At 50.4% G+C, this 18,767-nt stretch overlaps 1 long non-coding RNA gene across 1 annotated transcript; it reads right to left on the bottom strand.

Moving 5' to 3' along the window:
• Window positions 1-3,406: 3,406 nt before the first annotated feature.
• Window positions 3,407-15,111, bottom strand: LOC142931172 (uncharacterized). The gene is made up of 3 exons (XR_012947156.1): window positions 14,626-15,111; window positions 14,300-14,488; window positions 3,407-3,853 (listed from the first exon to the last, which is right to left on the bottom strand). It is a non-coding gene; the product is annotated as an uncharacterized LOC142931172 (long non-coding RNA).
• Window positions 15,112-18,767: the final 3,656 nt, after the last annotated feature.

Raw genomic sequence — 18,767 nt, 5'->3', positions numbered from 1 at the left:
GTCCGTGAATTATTGATTTTTGTTCTTCCACGAGAGTTTTGCAAAACTTAATCTGAGCAAATTCATGGCTCTAGTGACGAGTGACTGCTACGTCGTACGTGGTCAGAAAACGCTGTAAGCACAACGCGTTGAATGCACAAACATGGAAGCTGTTCAATTGTCATTCCTCGCAGAGGCAGCTTTTGGCTGGCCACTGAACAAAGGCGATCACCGCATCGTGCGCTTTCAGGTGAGCTTCTGCGGCCATCTGGAACGCTCTTCCTTCCGATATTACCAAGCCACTGGAACTATGCACTTTAAATCATCCAGATTGAAAACTAATTTCTTTATAATTGCTTTTTGTGGTTAGTTTGTTGTCTTTCCCCACACCTCCGATTAGCGCTTTTGGCTACGTACTGTGCGAATATAGTTAAACATACACACGTACAACTCGACGCGTCTAGGGCATCTGTTTCTGCCATCCTCACCACTTGTAGAGCTGCAAGGCCATGTTGAGCCGGAGAGTAATAATTGGCGTCTCGATCCGGGATGGCGGGAATTGATTTGTTGCTGCGATTTTGTAGCGGGTATTGTGTTGAACTTTACGAGACAGGATTACCGCACAGTAATCATAGACCGAGGTTGGCGGAATAACATGTCTTGGGCTTGGTCTCCAGTGGAGACTACGGCAGCCCCCAGCAGCTCCCCTCCATTGCTACCCTAATCGTCGTCTGTGAGCCAGGATCATCGCGAGGTTTCGGCCAATTTACTCTATAAAATTTTTATTTTACCAGGTAAGGCCCACTGAGCTGTATAGCTCTTTTTCAGAAGTGACCTGGCTATCACAAATGATAGCTCAACGAAGTGGCTTGTCATGTGGAAGTGTACAGTAGCCAAATACTCTAAACGCGTGTTTTTAAATGTGGAGGGAAACACCGGAGGACCTGGAGAAAAATCCACGTGACCACGTGGAGAGAGACACGCAAACTCTAAATATACAGCAGGCGTCAGGGTCGGGATCGAAGCCACGACCTCCTGTATACCAGGCGGGGCCTTTAACATCTCGCCACCGTGGCTTATTCCACGCTGGCAGCAATGGTAATCTTGGCTCTAAGACCCCGGTGGATTGTGTTATTTATTTATTTCCTTCCCGCCATTCACATTGGCAGTAAAATTACTAAGACCTTGCGATTTAAAAAAAGATAACCATTTTATTTCCATACTCTTTGGTTCTATTCGGTAAAGTCACGTAGGTAAATAATAAAACAACAAAAATCACGACGTTTCGGCCACAACACAAGTGGCCTTCATCAGGTGAAGGGATCGTGCTGTCACGAAGACAGCGTAGGAATTAAGAAAGTCAAGCCAGGTTGCGTCCTTTAAGCTGTGAGGGAGGAAACCAAACGCTTTGAACAAAGGAATTAGCATAAAGTGCTGATAGACCACCTAACACGGGGGGGGGGGGGGGGGGGAGGGGAGTTTACAAACGTTGTTTTGAAGGGAAATAAGCTGCTGTGAAAGTTTGGTATATCACTACTTGGATAAATATACTGTACCATTGAAAATTAGTTTAATGTTTGGTATGATTTAGAACATCTTTCCAATGATTGCTTAATTTGAAACCATCTTCTCGGTTGAAATTGTGTCTGTGTTTGTAAATCTGAATTTCCTCGTGGACAAATCTCTGATGATAACCTATAGGTTTGCAAAGGACCTTGGAATCGGAGAACACTATATCGTGATCACCAATAGCGTTGTAACAGTGGTCAGCAAACGGCAGAAGAATTCGTTCTGCCGTGTTTCAAATCTGATTTGTGCTCGCGAATTCGGTCAGAGACATGTCGCTTCGTCTCCCCGATATAGCAGTCACCACAAGTGCAGCTCAATTTGTAAACCCCGGGGTACTGTAAGTCAGGAATGACATCCTTCACGGATGGGAGCAGTCTTCTTTGGTTCTTTCGGTAAGGTCACATAGAATGAGAATAAAATAATAAAATAACACAATAAAATTCTCACGACGTTTCGGCCACAACGCAAGCAGCCGTCTTCAGGTCACGGATTTTGTGTACTGTATTGAACCGAACCAGGATCTTGTGTTTGTTTAGAATTTTGGAGATAGTTTTAGTAACGCCTGCTATATATAGTAGTGTGATGGTTTTGACCGGAGTATCAAGTGGTTGTTTCTGCATGGAGGGAGAAACAGCTTGGCGGATGGTACGGTCAGGGTATCCGATTCTCTTGAGGGCCAGGTGTACATGTTTTAATTCACTGGTCAGGTGGTGTTGGTCCGAAATGCAATGAGCTCTGAGGCCACTTGTGTTGTGGCCGAAACGTCGTGTTTTTTGTTTTATTTTTTTACCTATGTGACTTTACCGAATAGAACCAGTCACGAAAGCTTCAAATCTAGAATTTTATTTCCAGTTGGAAGAACGATTTCAAATAATGGGCTGTCATCTAGGAAGGAGCTTTTGCAACGCTGTGCTATCACCACCCACAAGCCATTCTCACAAATTGCACCTGCAAGGGGCATTTTGCAGATGCACACCCAAAATTTGGGCTTAATATTCAACAATGATCAGACGCCGTAAAATGATTTTTAGTTGTTTTTTAAAGTGCCGCTGCTGCAACTCTGAGTGCCAGTCCTGGGCTCGAGACATGCCCTCACTTCCTCTGCCTTGGCAAGCTGAGCAGAATGCAATTCAATACGAACTTTAATTCGTTTCACAAAGAAAAATCTGACCCTAGGTGGGTGCAGCGATCATGGCTGCGGCACGGGGAGTGCGTACTCACGAGACGGCATGGCGAGTCCACCTCGGCACTCCTCCGGGCACAGAGCACACGCATACTGTGCAGCCACACCATGCGTACATAGATGGGTGTACGTATGTAATGAGTGACTTCCGCGACACGTCGTGTAGAGGGTACGCTTCTTTATTTCACAATCGGGCACAGCACAGGCTAATGTTATCTTCTCCTTCTTCCGAGTACACACTTTGGATATTAACGCTGTTACCAACTACACACACGGTTAATCACATGGCGGGGCTCTACTCGTCCACTCAGTGGCTGACGGCGTGCCGGTAAGGGCGGTGGAACTCCACAGGAGATCTGCCACAAGGCCGAACGACGGAGAGAGATGATGGCGAGCAGCGACGCAGTCCGGAGTCAAGACTCCACACACCGACCCCAAGTCCTCCTCCGCCTCCGCTTATATTGCCGCAGGCGCAGGTAGGCTCCGCCTATGGCCACGCCCTCTCATGGAACTTTCTAGCCATTTCTCAGAGCTTCTCGGCCAGCCCCGCCCTTCACCTGTGGCCCAGAAACCTCTCCCTTGGGGATTGGATAATGTTTATAGTGGTGCCTGTACCTGTGCTTCCATTTTCCAATCAGTAGATGTCACTATCTCATTACATCACCCCCCCCCCCCCCCCCCCCGTAATGTAAGAGCACGTATGCGCAGTATAAGATTGACAATAAAGAGATGTAAACAGGACTCGTAGCATGTGCCTTAAAGAGCGGGACAATGCGTGGAACAAATTTCCCGCAATAACGAGGGGACACGGCGAGAAGGGGATATATAAGGGGAACGACGGAGGAAGGGAACAAAATGCAACAACCCTAGACACTCCGACATTCCCGAGCAACTCCAGAGCAAGGATCAACGGAACCGCAAGCATTTGGACCAAGCCCGCGACGCTGGTCCGTCAATGGGGATGGCCTTCTGCTCCCGCTCAGGTGGCGTCCCAACCACCGGATCGTCCGGGGCCGCGGACCGCAGCACAGGAGGCACAGGGAGCAGCAGACTCAGCAGCAACAGGCACATCCTCGATCCCGGCGAGGTCCCAAGCCCCGTCCACGGTTACAGGCCTGGATGCTGTAGAAGGCAGGACACAGTGTTTCCGACACACGCCCTCTGAACGAACCATCCCCGGTCCGTCGGACACATCAGACACCGGCAGGCCAATCGTTGGAGATGCAGAAGCAATACGTGGAGGGACAAACGGCTTCAACCGAGAAGGATGGACGAACCAACGGCGACGGCCCACCTGGATATGCACACATTGTGGCTGTTTCACCTCGACCACTTCCACGGGTCCTTGCCAGGGCTTATGTAACTTAGGAGATATACCAACTAGTACCTGGGGGCAATGCAACCATGCGTTGTCGCCGATGGACCATGGCAACTTGCATTACGTTCATTGTGCACCTGTGTTTTGGCAGCGCTAACTCTGGCCGCCTCTTGAGCCGTAGAAATGCTCTGTAGGGAAATTTTCACATGCTCAGACAATCTGGACTTCCCTTTATCCAATTATGAACCCAATTGGGCATCTATAGGGGGCACATTCTCCCTCCCATACATGAGAAAAAAACGGCGAAAACCCCATGGAAGTATGTGGGGCCATCCTATACGCGGCGAGTACACTCGGCACACGCAAATCTCAATCCATCTGCCCAGCGTTGACCGCCTGACAGAGCATGGAGGTCAAACTTCTATTCAGGCGCTTCACCATCCCATCTGTCTATGGGTGGTATGGCGACATCATAATTTTCCTAGTACTCAAAGCGTAGCAAACCTCACGCACCAATGTAGACGAGAAATTGCACCCCTGGTCAGTGAGCAATTGTTCCAGGGCTCCCTTGTCCATCACGTAACCATACAAAAACGCCTCCGCAATGGAGGCCGCTGACTGGTCAGGCAGCGGCCAAGCCATAGGCCATCGGGAAAAATATTCGAGCCCCACAAAAATAAATGTATTCCCTCTTGGAGTGGCCGGAAAGGGCCCAAGGATATCGAGCGCCACCAATTCGTTAATATGTGAAACCGAAATGGATTGCAGCGGCGGATTTGACTTCCGCTGCGGCGGTTTCCTGCGTGCGCATTCAACACATCCTTGGATCCATCTGGAAACATCGGCTGTCATCCCCGGCCAATAATAGTCATGCTGTAATGTCAAGAGGGATTTCCGGACACCGAGGTGCAACAGCTTATCCTCATGCAACGAGCGAACCAAGTCACCCCGGAGAGCGGTGGGGATGACAACCCACCAGCGATCCAACATATCCTCTCTCCACATCAAAAGGCCGTCATGATCAATCGGGGCCCAACAACTGACGCAATAGTTTCCTGTGCATTTTCCGCGTGACACCGCAAGACCCCTAAGGAATCGTCATTCAGCTGCTCGTGCACCCAAGCAGAGCGTACAAGCTGCAACACGCTATCGACCGGTGCAACCGGCCCAGCGGACTCCGAACCAGCAACTGCAGACATAACAGCAGCCAGCGGCAACACAGAGGGTCTACAATGGCCTGCCCCCGACGAACATGGACAACGAGGCGTTTGAGGCAACCAGGACAAGGCATTTGCGTTCCAATGTCGAGCACCCTTCCGATATATCACGCGGAACGAGAATTCCTATAAGATTTCAAGCCATCCTGAAAGTTGGCCAGAAGGTTGTTCGACCTTCAGGGAATACTGGAGGGCCGCGTGATCCGTACAAACAACGAACTCCCTGCCGTAGAGGTAAGGCCTGTATTATCAGATGAAATAAACAACGGCCAATAATTCCCTCCGAGTGACACAATAACGACGTTCCACGGGGGAGAAGACATGGCTGCCGTACGCGACCACCTTCTCAACCCCGTTTTTAACTTGAGACAAAACGGCACCTATGCCCGTGTCACTAGCGTCATTGTCCAGGATAAATGGCAGGGAGAAATCGGGATACTCGAGGGTGGGCGCGTCAGACAGCCGTTTACGAAGGGATAAATCTGCAGCCTCTTCCTCCGGACCCCACCGGAACCTTTTATTCTTAGCAGTCAAAGCATGCAAGGGTTTGGCGACCATAGCAAATTGTGGCGACCGTAGCAAATTGTGGCATGAACCTACGGTAGTCTGACACAAACCCAATGAAACTGCGCACATCACCCACACACTTGGGGGTCGGCCAATCACACACACAGGTCGTTTTCTCCGGATCCGTGGCGATGCCCTCAGTGCTAACAATGTGACCCAAATAGCGCACTGAGTTTTGTAACAAATGACATTTCACTGGCTTAAATTTCAGATTGGCTGAGCGCATCTTAGCGAAAATGTAAAGCAGACATCGAAGATATTCGTCAAAAGTGCGTCTGAACACGATAACATCGTCCAAATAAATGAGACAAGAGGCCCCTTTGCAGGCTAGTCAAGACGAGTTCCATGAGTCGCTGAAAGGTGGCTGGAGCCGAATTCAAGCCCATCGGAAGGCATTTAAACTGAAAGAGTCCCTGGGGCATGCAGAACGCGCTTTTAGGCTTTGACGAATCATCAAGGGGAAGTTGCCAAAACCCCGAAGGCAATTCGAGAGTAGAGAAAAACCGCACGCCGGACAAGGCATCCGGACTCCTGGTCGCTACCTCCCGGCGATGCATGCGTTGAGCACCCTGTCATCGTAGAAGCCATGATGAGCGACACCAGCTGCACAACCACCGTACGCAACGAGTCTAGTTGCTCTGCCACCTTCCCCCAGCCGTCTTCGGGCTGCCGGTGTGGGGGTGTTGCATTCGTGCCAACCATCCCTGGTGCAGCGACCTCTCCCGCCGTGGTTTTCATAACCGGAACCATGGCTCCCGGGGTCGGCAGGTCTTGGATTCCATTTTCATCATCGTCGGAAGACGCCACCATTGGGTTATGCTTCTTCTGATGTTTAGACATCTTCTGTTAACTTGTTTTCCTTGTTTTTAACCACTTCTGACTCCAATGTAATGAGCGACTCCGCGACACGTCGTGTAGAGGGTACGCTTCTTTATTTCACAATCGGGCACAGCACAGGCTAACGTTATCTTCTACCTCTTCCGAGTACACACTTTGGATATTAACGTTGTTACAGACTACACACACGGTTGATTACACGGCGGGGATCGACCCGTCCACTCCCGGCCTCGCCGCTGGCTGATGGGGTGCCGGTAAGAGCGGTGGAACTCCGCAGGAGATCCGCCACGTGGCCGAATGACAGAGATAGATGATGACGAGCAGCGATGCAGTCTGGACCCAAGATTCCACACACCGACCCCTCCTCCGCCTTCGCTTTCTATTGCCGGAGGCACGGCTAGGCTCCGCTTCCAGCGACCCCCTATCGTGGAACTTTCTAGCCGGTTCTCGGAGTTTCTTGGCAAGCCCGCCCTTCACCTTTGGCCCAGATACCTCTCCCTTGGGGATTGGATAATGTTTATAGTGGTGCCTGTACCATTTTCCAACCAGTAGATGCCATTATCTCATTAAACGTAGACAAAGTTCCCCCCTATAGCCTTAACAGACTGCTGAGGCAAGTGCTGTTAGCGAGCACCCATGAGGGCTGGCTTGGTACACGAGGGGGTGGGTGGCCATCACCACGCCCGATCGCCTTTGTCTCCCCAGTGGCGATGTTTACACACCATACCAGGTAGTCATTTGAGGCTGAGTCGACCTAGGGGAGGCCCAGAACTGGTTTAAATAATCGTCACCGGTGTTGGCCATGAGCGGAAATCGAACCCGGGTTGCAAGGTTCATAGCGCGGAGCGCTAACCGCTGCACCACCGCTTCCCGCAGTGACACAACAACACACTGCTGCGCAGCCTTCGACACCCGCTGAAAATGCCCCGCCGATAATTCGGCAGGGCAATGTCACTTTGTCATTTTAAAGCCGGCGCGATGGTTTTGGTAATCTCTGTGAAAATCCACGGGCGGTCCACGAAGAAGGTCGCACTCATTACACACAAAGTGCTCGGCACGCTTTTTAACTATTACATTTTTTTATTTTATTTTCCCAGGTGATGCCCACTGAGCTATACTATAGCTCTTTTTCAGAAGCGACCTGTGACCTGGCCACACATGATAGCTCAACGAAGTGGCTTATCACGTGGAAATTTATATCAGCGAAATACTCTAAACGCATGTCGTTTTTATATGTGTAAGATCTGAAGAAAAATCCACGCGACTACGGGGAGAGAGAGACATGCAAACTCTAAATATACAACAGGCGTCATGGTCGGGATCGGACATTTAGAGCCCCAAAATACTCTAAATAATCTAAACGCATGTTGCTATACACACCTTGCCCGTGACATTGGAGGCTGCTTTGGTGGTGCGCAAGCCCGTGGTGGAGATTTAATGTTTGTTCACAAACACCACATTTCTTACCGCAATGCGGCCCCCCGGGAATCGTTCCTCGGGTCGAGGGAGGATTGGAAGCGCCTGGTTAGAGGACGCCTCTTGCATCAGGCGAGTGCCGATAACCCTGAGACACCCCCACCCTCCTTCATTACCCACAACCGCAACCATTGCGTTGTCCACGAGAGGAGATCAATCATACGCGTGCCCTGCGACGTCACGATGGAGGCTGCCCCTCTCTTCTCGCAATAAAGACACGCGGCGGCGGCATCACCGCGAGGGGGGCCTTGGGAAGTCCTTGTCGCGTGCGCAAGAGAGCGTTGGTATCGCGAGAATTGCAATTGGAAAATTTACGTGTGTGTATGTATGTATGTGTGTATGTTTAACTTCGTTCGCACCGTAGGTAGACAACCGTTCTAATTGAAGGTGGGGCGAGGGAAGGACATCAAACTAAATACGAATACCGACGCTGACTTCCCAGGGTTCCACGGTGGCGAGATGTTAACTACCTTGCCTGGTATACATGAGGTCATGGGATCGATCCCGACCCTGACGCCTGCTGTATATATGGAGTTTACGTGTCTCTCTCTCTCTCACTCCGTGGTTGCGTAGATTTTTCTCCGGGTCCTCCGGTTTTTTTCCCCTCCACGTTTAGAATCAACAACGTGCGTTCAGAGTATTTGTCCGCTATCAATTTCCACATGATGATACGCCACTTTATTGAGCTATCACTCCTGGCCAGATCGCTTCTTAAAAAAAGAGCTATAGTATAGCTCAATGGGGCCTTGTAAAATATACATATAGTGTAGTTTTAGTTTGATCGAGGTTTTTTTTTCTGCAGACGCAGTGCGGGATGAGTTCCATCTCTGCTGCTGAAATGCACGGCAGATCACGTTCCCAGTTGGAAACTTCTCCACTCGTTCTCCACATCTGCCCCATCACTCACAGGGTGTTAAGGAAGTGATGCATTGAATGATACAAAATACCCAGGCAGGTGCTTAGCTTTTGGTTATGCTGCTGCTAAGACCCCACCTCCTTAGTGACATACTCCAGGCTCAGCAGCAGAACCTCCAATTCCTTCTCATAGTGAGCACTGACCATCACATCATCAGCAGACGTCGCGTGGTTGACCAGTTAGGGAGCCATTCACACGAAGGCACAGGTTCCCCGTATCGCCTGAACAGACTCTTCAGGGCACGTGCTGTTAGCGAGTGCACGACGACAACAGAGGCGGCGGCGGTGACCCCGGGGGTCTCGCACTGGTCGCGGTCACGTCGTGTAATTCCACCGGCATACGCAGTGCGTCAGCATTGCCCGCGGTGCCACGCGCTCGCTCTCTCTCTCTCTCGCATACATGGCGCGAATGCGTGCGATTCTTTTTTCCACTCTTCGTAAAGCCTGAATGCCGCCAATGATGTATGGAGAGAGAGAAAATAAAACCACGAAAAACAGAGCGAAGAGACATGACCAGAAAAACGAGGCTTGCTTCGAGAGCTTGGGACAGACTCATCACCCGCTACGCTCCTGGTTGTTCAAAATGCAAACGCATTCGGGTAACGAGTTCTGGCTAAAAACCTCTACCGAGCGTTACGTTCGGGCTACATTGTAAATGATCTAGGGGTCGGAGCAGAAATGGGTGCCAGCTAAGGTAGCAGATCTCTCGTCGTAACTATTTATACGGCTAATAAATGTGAATTATAATTTGACAACCCCACTCATCTCAAATGGTTATCACATGATTATTTTTTATTGGCCACATCAGTAAATTGTAACTGTTAAAGCTTTGGCATCTTAGGTGTTACCGGGCTCATGGATCAATCGACTTCACTGCCACAAAATGTTCCTGGCTCGACCAACACTCTGAGCAACGAGCTCGGAACGCCACCAGCAATGGTGAACTGTCTGGGCCTGCACTTGAGAGAGTCGGCTCTGTTGCACCCACGGGGTCACCTCTCCAATCGCGTCCAGGCATTTTGAGAAGGGTCGCCTAGGAACGGCTCGGACCTGCTTCTTGCGTGCGTTGTGATTGAGCAGAGAGCGAGGCTCGCCCAGTGAGCTCGCAGCTCCAGGCGAGAACGCGGGTGGTTGACGGTGGCTAGGAGATGTTAACTACCTCGCCAGGTATGCAGGAGGTCGTGGGTTCGATCTCGATCCTGATGACTGCTGTATAGGTAGAATTTGCGTGTTCGCTCTCCCCGTGGTCGCGTGGATTTTCTCCGGGTCCTCCAGTGTTTCCCCTCCACATTTAAAATTTTAGTCACGCGTTTAGAGTATTTGGCTGCTATAAATGTCCACGTGATGATAAGCCACTTCCTTGAGCTATCATTTGTGTCCAGGTGGCTTATAAAACAACATCTACATCGCTCAGTGGGCTTTACCTGGTAAATAAAATAAAATAGTTTAGTTTTAGTTTCATAATAAAGGTTTTTGGGTTAGATCGCGTTATTTATAAATGTGTCGTAACCCTCCACCACCCGACACGGCCAATCAGCAAAAAAAAGTGTCACGTTGACAAAAGACAAATAATTCACTACTTTAGCCCGCCGGTGTGTTGAAGAGTGAATCCACAACATTTATAGTTTGAGTACGACGTTTCGCTGGTAATTACATCCAGCATCATCGGGCAATTCGCATCATCGGGCAATTCGCCCAATGATGCTGGATGTAATTACCAGCGAAACGTCGTACCCAAACTGTAAATGTTGTGGATTCACTCAACACACCGGTGGGCTAAAGTAGTGAATTATTTATCTTTTGTCAATGTGACACTTTTTTTTGCTGATTGGCCATGTCGGGTGGTGGAGGGTTACGACACATTTATAAATAACGCGATCTAACCCAAAAACCTTTATTATGAGTAATATTGGTCGCGAAAGCCTACGTGTTAAACTTAGTTTTAGTTTGATGGTCTCCACTCGATCACAAAAGCGCCACAACGCGATCCATCACGCGAAGTGGAATTCGCAAAATCGTTTGGGGTTTTGGTCTGGCCCGGCTTTCGCAGTTAAACCCCACGCCCGTGAGCTGATGATCGATGTCAAGCGAATCGCTCATCGGCTACGTGGAGAAGAGCGGTGCCATTGCGAGGGAGTTGGTTCCTGGAGCTTGGTGGCGAAGAGCGACGCGGGGACTTGATTTGTACAAATATTGCGCTGGTGCCACATGGTACGTATGTTGAACTTCTTTTGCACCGTACGTAGCCAACCGTAATAATAGGAGGTGCGGGGGACGACGACGACAAACCACCTAAACACAAACGGCAGTTCTAATGAAATGAGTTTGCAATCTAAGAAAACATTTTGTTAAATCTAGGAAACAGGAGCATCTTTCCTCTGCCTTGGCGCACGGCTGCATGGGATGATGACGACGATGCTGATGATTGTCAAGAGAGCGAGAACGTGCAGGAGCGCAGCTGCGTTGAACGGTAGACGATTCGTGACTCGCTCGTTCAAGGCGCACACAACTGTTCATCTGGAGACACTCGTGAATACGGCACCTCGTGAATACGCCACCTTTGTCCGGCAGTCGTGTCTCGTGCTATACTCCAACTGAGTATTCACGACGTCTCTCTCTCTCGTTTCTGTGCTCTATGTCGAAGGGCCATTGCCTTCAAACGTCACCTGTGATGCGTTCTACAGCGTTTCCCCCCTTTCGCACGGGGTGCGATTACGCCCCGTGCAGCGCAGGGAGCCCCGGGAGAGTTCCGACTCACGGCAAGGGATGACGTCACCACGCTCCCCCCCCCGCCCCCCTCCCCCATAGACCAAGGCGACCAACCAGGGCCCCGTCCACCTTACACTCACCACCAAATAAAAAGATCCCCCCCCACCCCCGGTGTAGTCTTAACAAACCGTTGGGGCAAGTGCCATTAAGCGAGTAGCAGCACCTATGACAGCCGGTACTGTGGCACACGACAGCGGTGGGTGAGCAGCGCCACGCCCGGCCGCCTTTGTTTCTCCCGAGAGACGATGTTTACACATCAAGTCAGGTACTCATTTGAGGCTGAGTCGACCGAGGGAGGGCCCAAGACCAGACAATCATTACTGGTGTTGTCTGTGAGCGGGAATCGATCTCGTGTCACCGGGTTCGGTAGGATTAATGTATATGAAGAAGGGCTATTGCCCGAAACGTTGCCTATTATATATTTTTCCCTTTCAAGGCCACACAGTGTTATTGACGAAAGCGTCAGGTCAAGTGTTGTATAGGGTTCGTAGACTCGAGTTAAACGTCACAGCGACGTTCGCCGTCAAACTGCTGCTTTAATCAGAATGCTCGTTTTACCCAGGAGCGCCTCACTGAGGCCCGTGACTCTTTTTCAGGAGGCTCCTGCCAGTCTTCGCAGTCAGGGAGCGATGATTGCCACGCGGAGTCCCAGGTGAGCAATTTTTCAGAACATTTTTCAAATGTGGACCACGACCTATGGCACAACGTGGCCGACCGCCAGAATGTGAAACTGTCGTTGCTGATCTGCGTCTACATCAGCCGTACGGAAGAAGAGTAGAAGAAGAAATAGAAGTAGAAGAAGTAGAAGTAGTAGAAGAAGTAGAAGTAGTAGAAGTAGAAGAAGTAGTATAAGTAGGAGTAGAAGGAGTAGAAGTAGTAGAAGAAGTAGAAGGAGTAGAAGTAGAGGAAGTAGAAGAAGTAGAAGAAGTAGTAGAAGTAGTATAAGTATAAGTAGAAGGAGTAAAAGTAGAAGAAGTAGAAGTGGAAGAAGTAGAAGGAGTAGAAGTAGAAGGAGTAGAAGTAGAAGGAGTAGAAGTATAAGAAGTAGTAGAAGGAGAAGGAGTAGAAGGAGTAGAAGGAGTAGAAGTAGAAGAAGTAGAAGAAGTAGTAGAAGTAGTAGTAGAAGTAGTAGAAGGAGTAGAAGTAGAAGAAGTAGTATAAGAAGTAGTAGAAGGAGAAGAAGTAGAAGAAGTGGCCGACGCTTGCAAAAATAGGTCACGTGGTCGTTAACGTCACTCGCGCGTGAAGGAGACGGCACGTGGTATTTCAATCACTGTTACTTCAACCCGCAGTATTAACCAGGGCGGCCGCTGGACATCGAACCGTGAACTTTTGCCATAGTGAGGGGCACTCGCCTTGTGAGCCGCGGCCTGGGGCTGCGTGAGCCTCCGCGTTGCAGCTCAGCCCGTGCTTCTCGCGGATCGATTTTCGGACATATTAATGTACAGTATGCACGGTGAACCTTTTTCGCAGCGTACGTAACCAACCGTGCTCATCGGAGATGCAGGGGATGGACAACAAACTACTAACTAAAAGCAGTTCTAAAGAAATAAGTTTTCAATCGAGCTCCAGTGGCTTCCTAATATCGCAAAGAAGAGCGTTCCAAACGGCCGCTGGAAGGGCATCTGAACGCGCACGATGCGGTGACCATCTTTGTCCGATGTCTTAGCCAAAAGCCGCTGCTGCGAGGATGACCAGAGTTGGCGCGATGGTTTATAACCCCTTGACGAGATCAGCAAGGTATTGTCGTTCAATTGTGGCGAGCACTTTGTGTGTAATGAGTGCGACCTTTATAATGAATTCGTTCGGCAACCGGAAGCCAATGCAGCTCGGCGAGCACTGTATAGACTTGGTCGGATCTTGCAGTACCGGTCGCGACACGTGCGAGAGAAGTTTGTACACGCTGTAGCTTGGTAATGTTCTTGTGAGACGTCCCGTAGAGCAGTGAGTTGCAATAATCGACCCTTGTCGATACTATGCTACACGCCACCGTCACGACTCAATAGTGGTCGAATGTGTCGCAGAGCCCTGATATTAAAATTGCAGGACCTGACGATGTTTATTATTATCATCACAAACCGAGACCCACCCCCCACATGTCCACAGTTAGAGGTAAGTGACAATAATACCAGCGCGATTACACCATTAATGCATTTGTAATGCGTTTCAATATTCAACGCAAACTCAAACTTCCTAATAAAATTCGTGTCATGGTGATAAACACGCGAACGCACATTCCTAATTGGCCACCGCTCCACGGCGTAAACCAAACAGTCGAGGCTAAATTAGCCGAGATAATTGCATCACACACTTAAGAATCATGGACGTTACGCGGCCCATTAATAGCAAACACCCTTATTGTCTTCATCAATCACGCGCGGAGAGCAGGTACTAATTACGGTAATGAGATCACAGGTAGGCTTGCCGCGGCCATCCTTCACGGCCGTTATTAAATGCGGTAAGCAATACCTGTAATTTATGCCGCGCCTGTTTGGGGCCCGGCAATTAGGAGGAAGGCGCCGCGCGAAGCTCAGCAGAGACATCCACGGAGGAGGCCAGGGGCCAACTGCGGCTCGGGCGGCTCGCAGCCCCCAGCCCACGGCTCGCGGTCCCCAGCCCGCGGCCCCCAGCCCACGGCTCGCAGCGCCCAGCACGCGGCTTGAAGCCCGCAGCAGGATCAGCAGAGAGGGCCTCACAGATCGCGAGAATACAAATATAGGAGAGACTCTGAGCATCGCGTGGAGGTAATAAATAATAATGCGCGCTTAATGCATGTGGGGGAATGTTCGGCTGACCCAAGTTGGCGCGAGGAGTGGGGCTTCGTGGGGATTCCGCGCTTTAGTCGCTGATCAGAAACTTCTCCAAGTTTGTTTGTCGTAAGAATGCAAGTGATAAGGGTTGCCTATAACTGTATGGGTTTGAAAGGTGGCAATGCTACCATTCCCGCACTCACCCACCCACCAACTCACCCACCAACTCGCTCATCCAATCACCCACCAGCTCACCCAACCAATTAGGGTTGTCACCTGTTCAGGAATTGAGATCTGTTTGTCGGGTGCTAGGAAATGCTTTGTCGCGAGGACTGGTGCCGCCATTGTGTTGAACTTTAGTGTGGTTACACTGCAGATGTTTCATAATAGACCGAGGCCGGCTTGGCCTGTGGAAATGTTGGCAGCCCCGAGCCGGCAGACAAGCAACGTCGTCTCTCTCGCATGTCAGGGGCATACAAATAATGAGCGTGGTGAGAGTGCAATTTCTCTTGATTCACATTCCAGCTGTGGTGGGAACAGCACGAGGGCCCCGTTGCCAGCCATCCCCATTTAGTAGCCAAGGCATATTTATCAATTCTATTGTGTTCACTTTTAAGTGTAGCCTACAATTATGGTAATAATAATGCGCAAGATTTACGAGGGTGCTTTGTGCAAGGTTGTGAGTAATAGCACCTTCAAATTTTATTCAAAAAGTTGAAGAGTCCAATAAATAGAGTAATCTAATATCGCATCTCTTCTGGATAAAAAAATATGATGTGAAGGGCGGTGTGGAACGCACGTGTGTGTAACAGGCGTGTGTGTGACGCACGTGTGTGTGTGTGAAAAACCCACGTGAGTGTGTGACGTGTGTGTTTATAGCGCACGTGTGTGTGTGTGAAAAACCCACGTGAGTGTGTGACGTGTGTGTTTATAGCGCACGTGTGTGTGACACTGGACCCACAGCGGTGCGTTTCACGATATTTCATTCTACTGATGTTACTCAAATAGCCACGATTGAGAGCGTTACTCTTCTTCACCTATTTAAACAACTCGTCGCGAGGTTACCAAATAATGCAATTAAAGCCCTCCACGTGCGGTGTGCGATGTGTGGCCAGTTGCGCTGATGTGGTGGGGTTGGCTACTGTCTGGGTTTGAGTCACCCCTCTCGGTAGAGCCACCCCTGTCTGGTCACATGCACGCAATTGATTAGGGCGAGGCAGGGGTGACTCTCCCAGGCAGGGGTGACTCTCCCAGGCAGGGGTGACTCCCAGGCAGGGGTGGCTCTCCCAGGTAGGGGTGGCTCTCCCAGGCAGAGGTGATTCTCGCAGGCAGGGGTGACTCTCGCAGGCAGGGGTGGCTCTCCCAGGCAGGGGTGGCTCTCGCAGGCAGGGGTGGCTCTCCCAGGCAGGGGTGGCTCTCCCAGGCAGGGGTGGCTCTCCCAGGCAGGGGTGACTCTCCCAGGCAGGGGTGACTCTCCCAGGCAGGGGTGACTCTCCCAGGCAGGGGTGACTCTCCCAGGCAGGGGTGACTCTCCCAGGCAGGGGTGACTCTCCACGTGCTGACGGCACGCCCCTCGAAGTCAATGGTAAAACACGGCAGTGCTGATGCCCACATCGTTTCTCATCTCCCACATCCCGAGTCGTGCTGATGCTAACATGTCAAAAGATGCCTCTTGTCACATCGCATCCTGACTGCCAACTCTCTCCTCTAAGCCCGCCCCCTATTACCTCAATACACTCTCCGGCACCTGCTCATTCCCAACGCGACCCCAGATCAAACCACAAGATCCACCCTCCATGGACTCGCCCCTCCCCGCTCGTCCTCCTCGTCCTCACCTCATGTCGCCAATGTTCCCCACTCCAGTAACCAAGGTCTCCTGACAAAGGCCCCAGTCAAGCACCGCTCAATGGGAGGTCACTTCTCCTCCGCTGTCCCTGCGTCTATCACTCCCCTCCCTCTGGACATTCGCGCCGCTAACTCCATCTGCTCTTAGGTCCAAGGCTCGGCAATCTTCGCGCGTTTCCCTCTCTGCGTTTGACCGTCTCTCTCACTCGTACCGACCCCTCGCCCCCCTCACCCTCACCACCGATCATTACCCCCCCTTCCTCCCACCTCCCAGCGTGCCCCCCGCTCCTGAGATACGCGTGCTCGTATTATAAATCCAAAATCAGAATATTTATTTATACTGGAGGAATCCGATGAGCTATAAAGCTCTTTACCACAGATGTCCAGTAGAGCAGCGCCGATGAGAGTGTAATTGGCTAGAAGGCTGCTAATGCAGAGGCTGAGTAACAACTACAGATTCACATTCAGGTGGTCAAGCCCAGATAACCGCGTCAAGAGCAGCGGAGTGTATCATCGCTGTGATGTCTCCTTCGTATTTGTGGATCGGGGCATTGCGTCGTTGTATGGTCTGTTGCGGATGACCATAGTCGTATGTTACGACTGGAGAGTTTTTTTAATTTCCATTTGTGCATCATCAGCTATCCGCATCCGCTGTTGCCATGGTATAAGCAGTGGGTGATGCGGTTTAGGGGTGGACCATGAGCAGCTTCTTGGAAGGAAGATCAAAACCGGGGGTAGTATCGTCTGCGTTGACTCTTTCACAATAACGTGGCGGTGTTTGTGAGTTATTTTGAACTCCATTCAGCGTCGTTGCTGATTGCAGAGCGAAGGGGCCCTGCGCGAATCTCGCGTTTGTTGTTGCAGCCGGGACTCGCTGGCAGAGCGAGAGCCACTCCTGCGCTCGTGTCCAGTTGTTCTTCCCCCCGCGCCTTCGATTAGCGCGGCTACGTATGATGTGAAAGAAGTTCAACACACACGTACATACCCTCACACGGAGACCCATAGACACGCACAGAGACACATAGACTCACACAGAGAAACAGACTCACATAGATACCTATAGACGCATCATACAGAGACCCATAGGTACACACAGAGACCCATAGACTTGCACAGAGACCCATACGCAGAGATCAATAGACTCACACAGATATGCATAGATTAATCACACAGAGAGCCATAGACTAAAAAAGAGACCTGTAGACTCAACCCCCCCCCCCCCCAAGCCATAGATTCATCACACAGAGACCCATAGACTCAAAAAGAGACCCGTAGACTAAACACACAGAGAGCCATAGACTCATCACACAGAGACCCATATGCTCACACAGTTACCCATAGATTCACACAGAGAGCCATAGACTCGCACAGAGGTGCATAGATTAATCACACAGAGAGCCATGGGTTCACAGAGACCCATACGCAGAGACCCATAGACTCACACATATGCATAGACTCATCTCACAGAGAACCATAGGCTTATCACACAGAGAGCCATAGACTCATCACAGAGAGAGCCATAGGCTCACACAGAAACCCATAGACTCACAGAGAGACCCATAGACTCATTATATTATCAGACATCTATAGACTGACACAGAGACCCATAAGAAATATAAATTAAATATAAATAACACCATCATTTAAACAAATAAAACTCAACCTAAGAGAAACACCAACTATAAATGTATGATTTAAAGCTTTCGTGACTGCAGGGATTCATATTCTTGGTTCTTTCGGTAAAGTCACGTAGAAGGGAAACAATAGATATTTTTCTTATTTTATTGTTTCCCTTCTACGTGACTTTACTGAAAGAACCAAGAATATAAATTTGTGGCTCACCCGAATTCCCCACACAACAGAGGGGGTTTGGGGGGTGGGGTGCGTTTTTTTTTCCGAGCGGCGTCTTCTCTGCGCCTTCGCGAGGCCACTCCCCGGCCCCGCCGCCACCACCGCTCAGTTGCACGGGGCCCAGCGTGCGGCCGCTGACGACGCTGAGCGAGTGGCGTATGAGGGGAATGCAAATGAAGAGGCTTTCCAATTCTGCGAATCAGGTGCCGCATCAGTGAGTACCTGGCCCAGGAGCGATCCATCAATCTTCCCGCATTTTGTGATCCATTGAGACGCTGCGTGCCGCTCGTCGTGTGCGGGGGAAGGATGGAAGAGGCGCCCGTGATGATGCCTGATGTGTTTGTATGTATGTGTGCTCAACTTCTTTCGTACCGTACGTAGCCAACCGCGCTAATCGGAGGTGCGTGGTAAGGACAACAAACTAAACACACAAAGCATTTGTAAAGAAATTAGTTTTCAATCGAGATTTAAAAGTCCATAGCTCCAGTGGC

This window comes from Petromyzon marinus, chromosome 50, assembly GCF_048934315.1.
Source record: "Petromyzon marinus isolate PM22_M1 ecotype Great Lakes invasive population chromosome 50, UKy_Petmar_22M1.pri1.0, whole genome shotgun sequence".
Taxonomy (NCBI): domain Eukaryota; kingdom Metazoa; phylum Chordata; class Hyperoartia; order Petromyzontiformes; family Petromyzontidae; genus Petromyzon; species Petromyzon marinus.
The sequence above is the reverse complement of the archived record's forward strand: the minus strand, read 5'-3'. Positions and strand labels throughout refer to the sequence as shown.